This window comes from Panthera onca, chromosome B3, assembly GCF_046562875.1.
Source record: "Panthera onca isolate mPanOnc1 chromosome B3, mPanOnc1 haplotype 2, whole genome shotgun sequence".
NCBI classification, from domain to species: Eukaryota; Metazoa; Chordata; class Mammalia; order Carnivora; family Felidae; genus Panthera; species Panthera onca.
The window spans coordinates 19,686,255-19,696,795 of record NC_138344.1 but is presented as its reverse complement, the minus strand read 5'-3'; the positions used below and the strand labels follow the sequence as shown (position 1 = coordinate 19,696,795).

General features: G+C 36.3%; 1 pseudogene; it reads left to right on the top strand.

Annotated features, from left to right (window-relative positions):
* The first annotated feature begins 4,439 nt into the window (after nucleotides 1-4,439).
* On the top strand, nucleotides 4,440-5,199 carry LOC132668791 (DCN1-like protein 1 pseudogene; annotated as a pseudogene).
* The last annotated feature ends 5,342 nt before the right edge of the window (nucleotides 5,200-10,541 follow it).

Below are 10,541 nucleotides of genomic sequence, written 5' to 3'. Positions count from 1 at the left end.
AGATCATAACTGACAAACTCTTGTGAACTCCACAGTCCAGAGGTATAGCTTTACTAAAAGACTGAGACCTAATCGTAAGACCATATAACACTTCTGCTCCCACCACACCTTACCACCACATTATTAAAGCCCTGTTTATGGCCATTCCTTTTACCTGGTACATCATGTCTGGCTATCAAGAAAAAAACTACAAGGCATATAAAGAGGCAAACACACACACACACACACACACACACACACACACATACACCCCAAACCCACAATTTGAAGAGACAGAGCGAGCTTGAGAATGAGATATGGCAGCAATGTTAGAATTATCAGACCAAGAATTTAAACCAACTGTGATTAACATGCAAAAAGTTCTAATGGATAAAGAAGACAGCATACAAGAATAATTGGGCTTTGAAAGCAGAGAAGTGGAAGGCATTAGAAAGAATCAAAAAGAAATGCTAGAGGTCAAAAACACTAACAGAAATGAAGAATGCCTTTAATGGGCTTGTTAGTACACTAGACGTAGTTGAGGGAAGAATGTCTGAGCTAGAACACATATCAACAGAATCCACAAAAAGCAAAGAGAACTAATACTGAGAAAGGCAAAACAGAATATCCAAGGACTGTGGGACAAATACAATAGGTATAACATATGGTAATACCAGAATGAGAAAGAAGAGAGAGAAGCAAGATTTGAAACAAAAATGACTAAGAATTTCCCTAAATGAATGCCAAGTACCAAATCACAGATCTAAGAACCTCAGAGAACCCCAAGCAGGATAAATGCAAACAAAACAAAACAAACAAAAACAAAAAACAAAACCTGCTTCTAGGCATATTATTTTTAAACTTTGTAAAATCAAAGATAAAGAAAAAAAAAAAGCCTGCATGAAAGCCTCCAGATGGAAAAAACAAAAAACACCTTGCCTATAGAAGAACAAAGAATTACATCTGACTTCTCCTCAGAAACCACTTAAGCAAGAAGAACATGGAGTGAAATATTTAAAGTGTTGAAAGAAAAAGACTCTCAACCTAGATTTCCATATCCTGAAAAATTATTTTTCAAAAGTGAAAAAAGAAATAAAAATTTTGAAACACAAAAATTGAAGGAATTTCTTGGCAGTGAATCTGCCTTGAACAAAGTGTGTAAAGAAGTTCTTTAGAAAGAAAGGGGCAGAGGGTCTGAAGTGGGCTCTGTGCTAATGGTGAACAGTGGCAAACTCCATGCAGGGCTGGAACTCACAAACTGCAAGATCATGACTTGAGTCAAAGTTGGAAGCTCAACCGACTGAGCCACCCAGGTGCCCCTGTCTTATTCTTAATTGAACTAACAGATAAGTTTGTTTAATATAATAATAGTAGCAATGTATTTATGTATGCTTGTGTATATATCATATGTCTGCTTAAATACAAGTGAAATGAATAACAGCAATAATACAAGGTATGGGAGGGAGGGATTAGGATTATTTTGTTATTATAAAGTATGCACACTACTCATGAAATGGTAGTTTTATTTGAAAGTGAACTTGAATTAGTTGTAAGTGTATATTTCAAATTCTAGGGCAGCCACTAAAAAAAGTTAAACAAAAGTAGTATAACTTGTATGTTAAGAAAGGAGAAAAAATGGAATCATGATAATCATTAAAACCATAAAAGGCATAAAAAGAATGGAAGAAAAAAATAGGAGCAAAGAACAAGCTCAACAAAAATAAAATAGTAATAAATATGGTACATATTAAACCAACTGTATCAATAATCACTTTGAATGTCAATGGTCTAAATGCATCAGCTAAAAGACATTATCAGAGTAGATCAAAACATAAGATCCAACTAGAGAGACAAATACCATGTGATTTCACTCATATGTGGAATTTAAGAAACAAAACAAACAAGCAAAGGGAAAAGAGAGAGAGAGAGGGATGAGCCAAGAAACATACTCTTAACTACAGAGAACAAACTGATGGTTACCAGAGCGGAGGTGGGCAGGAAGATGGGTTAAATAGGTGATGGGAATTAAGGAGTGCACTTGTCATGAGGAGCACTGGGTGATGTATGGAATTGTTAAGTCACTATATTGTGCATCTGAAACTAATATAACACTGTATGTTAACTCTACTGGAATTAAAATAAAATAAAATAAATAAAACATAAGATCCAACAATAGACTGTCTACAAGAAATCTGCTTTAAATTAAAGACACATATATATTAAAAGTAAATGGATAGAGAAAAAAATACTATACTAACACTAATCAAAAGAAAGTGGGAGTGCTTACATTAGTTTCAGACAGAGCAGATTTCAAATCGAGGAAAGTTATCAGGGATAAATAATAATTAAGGGGTCAGGTCTCCAAAAAGACATAGTAATCCATAACATGTACGTAGCTAACAACAGAGTGTTGTTATGTGTCAAACTATGTGAGGTAACAACTAATAGAATTGCAACAAGAAATAGTTGAATCCACGTTCATAGTGGGAAACTGCAATACATATCTCTCATAAATGAACAGATCCATCATACGGCAAATCAGTAAAGACACAGCTGAACTCAACAACACCTATAATCAATTGGATATAATCGACATCTGTAGACTATTCCATGTAACAACAGAAATGCACATTCTTCTCAACTTCAAATGGAACATTCACCAAGACAAACCACATTCTGGGCCATAATACACACCTTAACAAATTTGAAGGAACTGAAATCACAACATCTGACCTCACACCACAGTGGAATTAAACTAGAAATCAATAACAGAAAGTAACTGGAAAATTCTGAAATATATGTAGATCAAATAACACGTTTCAAAATAACACATGGGCCAAAGAAAAAGAAATTTTAAATAGTTTAAGCTAAATGCAAATGAAAACATAACTTTAAAAATTTGTGGGATGCAGTGAAAGCAGTGCTTAGCAGGAAATTTATAGCATTGAATGCATATATTGGAAGAGAAGAAAGATCTAAAATCAATAATCTAAGCTTTCATCTTAGGATACTAGAAAAAGAAGAGCAAATTAAATGCAAAGTAGGCATAAGAAAAGACAGTAGGGAGCCTGGGTGGCTCAGTTGGTTAAGCGTCCCACTTGGGCTCAGGTCATGATCTCACAGTTCATGGGTTTGAGTCCCACATCAGGCTCTGTGCTGACAGCTCAGAGCCTGGAGCCTGCTTTGGATTCTATGTCTCCCTCTCTCTCTGCTCTTCCCCCTCTTGTGCTCTGTATCTGTCTCCCAAAAATAAATAAACATCAAAGAAAAGAAAAGAAAAGAAATAATAATGATTTGAACAGAAATCAACAAAATTGAAAACAGGAAATCAATAGAAAAAAATCAACAAAACCGAAAGCTGGTTATTTGAAAAGATTAATAAAATTAGTAAGCTTCTAGTCAGGCCAACTCTCTTTTATCTAAAAGAGAAGATACAAATTACTAATACCAGAAATGAAAGAAGGGGCATCACTGCAGAGCCTATAGACATTAGAAGAATAATAAAAGAATTACGAACCACTCTATACTCACAAATTTGATAACCTAGATGAAATGGACCAATCCTTGAAAGACACAATTTACCAAAACTCACGCAAGAAGAAATAGGTAGTCCAAATAGGCCTCTATCTATTAAATAAATGGAATTAATAACAGATAGGTTCTGTTGGAAACAGATAGGGTCACTGGTGAATTCTACCAAACATTTAAGGAAGAAATGATATCAATTCCCTACAATCTTTTTCAGAGAATACAAGCAGAATAAATACTTCCTAACTTATTATAAGAGTCTGGTTTTACCCTAATACCAAAACCAGACAAACATATTACAAGAAAATAATACTACAGATGAATATCTCTCATGAACATAGATGCAAAATTCCTCAACAAAATATTCACAAATTGAATTCAACAATGTATTTTAAAAATTATATACCATGATCAAGTGAGATTTATTCCAAGTATTGGAAGGCTACTTCAAATTTTGAAAATCAATCAATGTAATCCACCACATCAACAAACTAAAAAGAAAAAAAAATCACATGATTATAACAATAGGTTCAGAGAAAACATTTGACAAAATCTGACACTCATTCATTAAAAAAACCCTCAGGAAACTAGGAATAGAGGGGAACTTCCTCTACTTAGTAAAAAAATATCTACAAAACCCATTATAGCTAATATCATATTTGTGAGAAACTCAAAAGTTTCCTACTAGGATCAGAAACAAGACAAGGATATCCCCTCTCACCACTCCTTTTCAACATTGTACTAGAAGTTAAAATAATGCAATAAGGCAAGAAAAGAAAGGTATACAAATTGGGAAGGGAGAAACAAAACTATCTTTGTTCACAGATGACATGATCATCTATGTCAAAAATCTCAAAGAGTCAACAAAAAAATCCAGGAGCTGATTCACTGCAGAGCCAAAGGAGGAGGGGAGAGGCCTAGAGGACACCAACATGAGCAAGTTGAAATCATCACAGAAGGATAAAATTCATCAGTTTATTAGCTTCACACACTCAAGTGAAAAAACAGTAGTAAGTTGTCTGTTTCAAAATGACTGGAGGTTAGATATTGCAACAGACTTTTTTAATCCAAAATCTTGAACTTTATATATGTGAGAGTATAAAAGGATCACTGGACAGGAAGAAGCTAGAACAGCTATACAATAGATACAAAGATCCTCAAGATGAATATAAAATTGGAATAGATGGTATACAGAACATGTGTGATGACCTCGTACTTGATCCAGCCAGCATCAGTGCATTGATTATTGTGTGAAAGTTCAGAGCAGCAACACAGTGCAAGTTTTCCAAACAGGAGTTCATGAATGATATGACATAGAAAACTAAATGCCCAGATACCCAAAATGGAACAAGAATTGAAAGAACCAGGATGATTTAAGGAGTTTTACAAGCTTACTTTTAATTTTGCAAAGAATCCAAGACAAAAAGGATTAGATCTAGAAATGGCAATTGCCTGCTGGAATTTAGTGTTTAAGGGAGATATACATTCTTAGACTTATGGAATAAATTTTTATTGGAACATGATAAATGATCAATACCAAAAAATACTTGGAATCTTCTTTTAGATTTCAGTACAATGATTGCAGATAACATGTCTAATTATCACAAAGAAAGAGCATGGCCTGTTCTTATTGATGACTTTGTGGAATTTGCATGCCCTCTAATTGCTGGGACAGAAAGTACAATAGTGTAGCACTAAAGGAACCTTCTAGAATATACACAGTCTGTATAATAAATACAACAGAAAATTGCACAGTCAATTTCTGCTGGCTGGACTGAACTGATGATCAGTCCTCACAATTCAGACTGAGGGTTGTGTCAAAACTTTAAGGATATATCTTGGACCATATGATATTTCATTCGTCTATTGGTGGTTTGGACTTATATTCTTGTCTGGGCTGATTTGAACATTCATAATTCCAATATTGAAGATTTCATTTTCTGTCTGTGGATGATACTAGTTTATTCTCCCATAAGTCTTAGAACATATAAAAATCAATCACTTTCCTATATACCAGCAATGAACAAGTGGAATTTGAAATTAAAAACACAGTACCATTTATATCCCTTAGCACTCCCCCAAATGAAGTACTCAGGTATAAATCTAACAAAATATGTACAAAATATAAGGAAAAATAAAACACTGTGATGAATTAAATTAAATTAAATAACAACTAAATAATGGAGAAGTATTCCATGTTCATGGACAAGAAGACTCAATATTGTCAAGATTTAGTTCTTCCCAACTTCATCTCTAGATTCACTGAAATTCCAATCAAAATCCTGGAAAGTTATTTTGTGGACATTGACAAACTGACTCTAAGGTTTATAGGGAGAGACAAAGGACCCAGAATAATCAACACAATATATAAGGAGAAGAACAAAGTTGAAGGACTGACACTACCTGACTTAAAAGTTAATATAAAACTACAGTAACCAAGACAGTGTGGTATTAACAAAATAACAGACAACTAGATCAAAATAACAGAATAGAGAGCCCAGATATATACCCACATAACTATAGTCAACTTACCTTTGACAAAGGAACAAAAGCAATACAATGGAGCAAAGACAGCCTTTTCAACAAATGGCACTGGAACAACTGTACACCCACATGCAGAGTAATAAATTTAGACACATACTTTATAACCTCACAAAAATCAACTCAAAATGAATCATAGACCTAAATGTAAAATTTAAAACTATAAAATTTCTAGAATATAGCTTAGGAGAAAATCTAGATGACCTTGGGTATGGTGATGTCTTTTTAGATACAACAGCAAAGATGCAATCCATGAAAGAAACAATTGATGAGCGGGACTTAATGAAAATTAAAATATCTGTATTGTGAAAAATAATGTCAACAGAATGAGAAGACAAGCCATATACTGGGAGAAAATATATGCAAAGACGATCTGAAAAAGGACTGTTATCCACGATATACAAAGAACTCTTCAAACTCAAGAATAAGAAAACAAACAACTCAGTTAAAAACTGGGCCAAAGACCCTATCAGACATCTCACCAAAGAAGATATACAGATGGTAAATAAGCACATGAAAATGTGCTCCACATCATATATCATCAGGGAAATGCAAATTAAAACAACAATGAAATACTGCTACACACATACTAGATGGCCAAAATTCAAAACATTGACAACACCAAATGCTGGTGAAGATGTGGAGCAACAAGAACTCTCATTCGTTGCTGGTGGGAATGCAAAATGGTACAGCCACTTTGGAAGGCAGTTTGGTGGTTTCTTACCAAAGTAAACATATTCTTGCCACATTATCCAGCAATTGTGCTCGTTGGTATTAATTTACCCTAGTGAACTGAAAACATAAGTCTATACAAACACATGCACAATTATTCATAATTGGTAAAACTTGAAAACAATCAAGATGTCCTTCAAGAGGTGAATGAATAAAGATACTGTGGTTCATCCAGACAATAAAATGTTATTTAGCACTGAAAAGAGAAAGAGCTATCAAGCCATGAAAAGACATAGGAGAAACCTAAAAGCATGTTGCTAAGTGAACAAAGCCAATTTGAAAATGCTACATATTATATGACTTCAACTATATGACATTCTGGAAGAGGCAAAACTATGGAGACATTAAAAAGTTCAGTGGTTTCCAGGGGTTGAAGGCAGTGGGAGGGATGAATAGGCAGACCACAAAGGAAATTTACGGCAGTGAAAATAACTCTGTATGATTCTTTAATGGTGAATACATATTATACATTTGTCCAAACCCATAGAATGTGGAACACCAAGAGTAAACCCTATTGTGGACTTTGGATGATAATGATGTGTCAATTTAGGTTCATTAATTGCAATAAATGTACCATTGTGATACAGTGATAGTGGGGAAAGCTGTACAGGTGTGAGGCAAGGGTTAAACAGCAACTCTGTACCTTTTTCTCAAAATTTCTGTGAACCTAAAACTGCCCTAAAAATATAGTCATATTTAAAAAAAGAAAGTTCGGCTTGTATTCTGGAATCACATTTGCTGGACTTGAAACCAGGCTAATATGGCCTTGTAACCTCCCCGTGCCTTAATTTCCACATCTATAAAGCAGAGATTATACTAATATTTTCCCATGGAGTGGTTGTGTTAGTAAGACAATGCATGAAAAGTACGTAGCCTCAAGCCTGTTGGAAAAGAGAGACAGATTTGAGTTAAACAGTTTTGTTGGGGCGCCTGAGTAGCTCAGTTGGCTGGGTGTCCCACTTCGGCTCAGGTCATGATCTTGCAGTTCATGAGTTCGAGCCCCACGTTGGGCTCTGTGCTGATGGCTCAGAGCCTGGATCCTGCTTCAGATTCTGTGTCTCCTTCTCTCTGCCCCTTTCCAGCTCATGCTCTGTCTCTCTCTCTCAACAATAAATGAACAACAACAAAAAAACCTGTTTTGTTGAACAGACTGAACCAGTGAAGAACAGGAAATGGCTTGATTTTCTTTCCACCCCGGCCTCCAGGTAAGTTCTTTCACATCTTCCTTCCCTTGATGACCTCTTAGTGAACCAGCCCATCTCAGCTTTCCAGGCATTTTTAATGATAAGAACTAGCCTCATTTCTGTAAAGATGGCTCACTTTCAGGTATTCAGTCCAGTCCAGTCTCAATCAAAATTTGAATCTCATATCCAAGTCAAGCTCTACCCTGGCCCAGCATCAGTGCAGGCTGGATCTGTGGTGGGGCCAGTGGTGGCAAGAGGCATTATGTGTCCTTTTCCTAGTTTTCTGTCTCCCTTACTCTCCCTCTCTCCTGGCTCTTCTAGGCTTAGGAAAAGTGGAATATTAAAGGGAGGGAGCAAAAAACCCTTTTTCTTTTTCACTGAACTCGTTCTGCTGTCATAATCCTTACATAGCAATGCTCCAAACACTGGCTCCTTCAAGGACTATATTTTGTGGATGCTTTAGAGGCTCTCTGAGGACATACACACTGCATCTGTCTTAATCTGAGAGATAGGGTTTTGGGGCAGTCTCTCGATCCTTCTCTTTGCTGGTTAATCTCCACTGCAGTCTCTCCCCTGATCCGTGTCTCCTCCTTCCCTGTATTCCTCTGTGACCCAGAGGTGACTCCTGGGGACTGCACCTTTCAGAGCTCCTTGATAACTTCTGGTTTCAGCCAATGGAGGCCGCAGCAGGAGAAGGGAAGGTGGGAGGAGAGTGGGATTGGAAACTTTCTTTCCTGCCCATCCCTGCTAAAGGGCAGCACCTGACAGTGGTGTGGCGCTCATGACCATAGCTCCAGCTGGGCTTCCCCCACTTTCCCAGCCCCAGCCCTTGCTTGGCTCAGGTAATACAATTTCATCCCCTTGACCTTCATCCTTAGAGCAGGAATGGCTCCCGCTGTTGCCAGACCGAGGTGCTCAACATCCCACCTGAAGTTGTGCTTTCAGGAAAATTCTTCAAAAAACAACACATAGAATGGGATATTGGAAATAGCTGTTGGCAACATAGAAGTATGACAAAAGGCTTTTATGTAGAATACATACTTAACCCCTACACGCCAATAAGAAAAAGACATAACATAACATAAAAATGAACATAACACTTGAATAGACACTTTATGAAAGAACATAACAAAATATCCTCTTTCATGTGTTTCATAAATATATGGAAAGGAGTTCAACCTTGTTAGCAATTAGGAAATTGCAGATGAAAAACTGCAATGTGATACCACTGCATACTCACTAAAATGGCTAAAATGAAAACGGTGGAAAATTCTAAATGTCGATGAGGCTGTGGGGCAATTAGAACTCTCCTATACTGCTGGGGGGCATGTAAAGTGGTATGAGCATTTTGGAACTGTGTTTGACATGTCTGCTAAAACGGAACATACACAAAACCTACACACCCACAGTTCCATTCCCAGAAATACACCCAGTTAAAACATGTGTATGTTCACAATCATAAAAGCCCCCACATGGACATTACACACATGAATATTAATGAAAGAATGGATAAATGAATTGCTGTATGGTCATTCAGTGGAATGCAGAGCAACAGTGAGAATCAGTGATCTACAAGAAGAGGCAACAACATGCATGAATCTTACAAATATAATGTTGAGTTAAAGAACACAGATTTAAAAAAAAACATGTTATATAATCACATTTATACAAAGTTTAAAGATAGGCAAAACTAATCTTAGCTATTCGAAGTTAAGGTAGTGGTTATCAAGGGTAGGGTGAGGCTAGTGAGTAGTGCCTGGAGGGAATAAGAGGGTTTCTAGGGAGCTAGAAATGGTCTGTTTCCTGATCTGGGGTGTGATAACATAGATCTGTTCAGTCTGTGAAAATTCATTGAGCTACACACTTTATGATACACGTGCTCTTCTGCCAGTACTTTATTTTTCAATAGAAAAAGACTCTTTGGGAATACCTGGGTAGCTCAGTGGGCTGAACATCTGACTCCTGATTTCAGCTCGGGTCATGATCCCAGGGTTGTGGGATTGAGCCCCACATGGAGCCTGATTGGGATGCTATCTCCCTCTCTGTGCCTCCCCCAGTCACGAGCTCACTCTCTCTCTCTCTCTCTTTCTCTCTCTCTTTCTCAAAATAAAATAAAAAATAAACATTTAAAATAAAAGGACTCTTTGCTCTTTTTGGCAAATGGAGTTGTAACAACTGGATATCCATTTAGAATGAACCTCAGCCCTCACCTCACACCATATTTTAGAATTCACTCTAAGTGGATCATGGACCTAAATATAAGAGCTAACATGTGTGTAATGAAACCTTGAGAAGGAATAACAGGAAAATACCTGTGTGAATCTGCATCAGACATAGATTTATTAGCTACAACACAAAAAGTATAAAGTACAAAAGAAAAAATTGATAAATCAGACTTCATAAAACTTTTTAAGACTTTTGTTCTTCAAAAGACACTGTTTAAAAAATGAAAAGACAAGGCACAGACTGGGAGCAAATATTTGGAAAGTACTTATCTGACAAAGGACTTGTAGTATTCAAATTATGTAAGAATTCTTTAATTCCATAAGAAGATAAGCAACTCAAAAATTGGCAAAA